This window comes from Chrysochloris asiatica, unplaced genomic scaffold (assembly GCF_000296735.1).
Source record: "Chrysochloris asiatica unplaced genomic scaffold, ChrAsi1.0 scaffold00043, whole genome shotgun sequence".
NCBI lineage: Eukaryota > Metazoa > Chordata > Mammalia > Afrosoricida > Chrysochloridae > Chrysochloris > Chrysochloris asiatica.
In genome coordinates, this window is record NW_006408561.1 from 4,152,875 (window position 1) to 4,155,351 (window position 2,477).

The window sequence follows — 2,477 nt, forward strand, 5'->3', positions numbered from 1 at the left end:
CCCAACCAATGCAGTTTGTATGTAGTTGTTAAGTGCCTGATTCACAGTGAGCCTGTATAGAGTTTCTAAGGAGTGACTGATGGGTTTGATGCTGGTCATACAGCATCACAGCAGGACTGTATTTATAAATATTGCTTATTTCTGTTTTGTTCTTCAGTTTGTCCAATGCTCTTCGCTTCAATAGCTACATAGATTTACAGGTTAAATTCTTGGTCAGGAAGAACTCCGGGTGAAAAATTTACATCTTCAGTATACTTGCAGATAACGGATATGTTTTATGTCATTAAGAGTTCACTGTAGTGGCTTTCATTTAATAATAGCTGTCTTGGAGGAACAGGGTTGCCCGGTCTTTCATAGAGTACTTTAAACTTACAGCATTTTTGTTGTGTGTGATGTGGGGTCCTTTGTGTCCGTTTTGTGCCTTACAACAGAGGCCGATTGCCTCCAACTGCTGTCATTCTTATTATCAAAATTAAGTTCACCTGCATCTGAAACAACTGCAAGACATTTGATTCTGTAAAGACTCTTCTTTAGCTGTGACCTGGCAGCACATAAATGGCGTTTTATTTAACAGAAAGAAATCAGTCTCACTGGATGTAAAAAAAAAAAAAAAAAAGACAAAGACAACTAGCAGCCAGAGGAATAAAGTGCTATGTGGCAGAGCCAACCAGACTGTGGTCCGAAGAAAGAGGTTGTTCTGAAGCTCGTCTTAACTCTTCCACTTCTTTATGTTCAGAGATGATTTCAAGTGTGTGGACATAAATACAAGTAGGAGCTCTCTGGAGAAGGATCAAAACAATGATTTTCAAATTTGAAGACCAAGCATGAAAGCATTTTTACTTGGCCTCACATTGAAATTATGAGTTAGAAATTTTTTAATGCCGTCTTTCTTTATAGTTCTTTCAGTGAGCAGGTAGGTATTTCTTTGACTCTCCAAGTGTATCATATTGGTAAAATTCAGAGTTTCTAGAAACTTTGATCATCAATCTTGCTAAACAAGGTGACGTCATCATTGTATTCTAGGGTTGAACATTCTATGTTCTCTAGTAAAACATATTTGTCTTCATTGTCATTCCGATAGGAGACTTCTTCCTTAGCAGTGGATGTCAGCTGACTCCAGGTAATGTCAGTGTTTTTAAAAGTGTGTAGAAGAAAGATGCCATTGACAAGGGTCAAGAACCCACTCAGGGTCCCGATGATATCTTCAGCTTTCATGCTATACCACTCCTGGAATAAGATGGCGGAGCAAGTCACTACCATGGACGTGAAGCCCACATAGTAAATGGGAGTGACGAGTGATGTATAAAAGGTGTCCAGGGCCTTGTTGAGATAGTTAATCTGTGTAGTCACTGAAAGCACAAGCACAGCCAACAAAATGAAGACCAGGGGATGCTTGTAAATGGGTTTCCACTCTAATAGCTCCTTAATGGCAATTCCCAGGCCCTTGACAGAAGACACTGAAAATGCTCCAATCATTGAACAGATTGAAATGTAGACCAGTATGTTGGTCTGCTCCAATCATTGAACAGACTGAAATGTAGACCAGTATGTTGGTCTGTCCTTTCCTGGGATCCACGACCAATATCAGCACCAAGCAGATCACAGTTATGACAACTGCAAAGGATAGAAATCCTGGGTCTCTCAATTTCATTTCTATTTCATGCAGAGAAGCAACTTCCTCTTCTTGAGGGACATGGATAACCATCACAGTTGACCCCAATATACTTAATATGCAGCCTATTTTCCCATGAATATTCAAGCGCTCATTTAAAAAATAGGAAGACAATATTGCACTTATGAGAACACCCAGTGGAGTGACCAAAGTGGCAGGTGCAAAAGCATAGGCCACAAAATTTGCAGCCTCTCCTGCTCCCATTGAGAGTAATCCTGCCCACTAAAGCCATTCCTTGAGGTAAGAATGCCCACCTTGTCCAGCTCTAGTAACTCCCTTGGTGGCCAGTTGTAAGAGGCCCTTCTTTTTCAATGTGAAGCTGGAGCCAATAAAAATGCTAGAACTTAAGGCCAATGCCAAGCCCACATAAAGACTGTATTTTCTGCATTTGCAGAAATACTCAAGTTGATGATGCTGGAATTCACATCCATGTAGACAGCAGGAGAAGCAAACAGCTGTGACACGTTCATGATCTCATACCAAGCCTTGGAAGAGTTCAGACAGACCAGAGATAGTATATAACCTTCTCGACAAGGCTGTCCGGGCTGCAACCTCACCTGTCCCGCCATGGCCCCCGGATGGGCCTTCCCAAGTGCTGGCGCTCGCGCCTCACCTACCTGGGCTGCCTCTCCTCCTCCCCCATGGACCCCGAGGCTGTAAATCCTTATCTTTCTCCCGCAGAACAACTGGTAGTTTCAAACTGCTATCCCTGAGGTTCGCAGTCCGATTCGTAACCACTGCACTACCAGAGCTCCTTGATTAGGTCAGGTGTTGTTGTAAAGTGCTGTCGAGTTGATTCTGATTA

General features: G+C 42.3%; 1 pseudogene; it reads right to left on the reverse strand.

Moving 5' to 3' along the window:
* Window positions 1-966: 966 nt before the first annotated feature.
* Window positions 967-2,241, reverse strand: LOC102822820 (annotated as a pseudogene).
* Window positions 2,242-2,477: the final 236 nt, after the last annotated feature.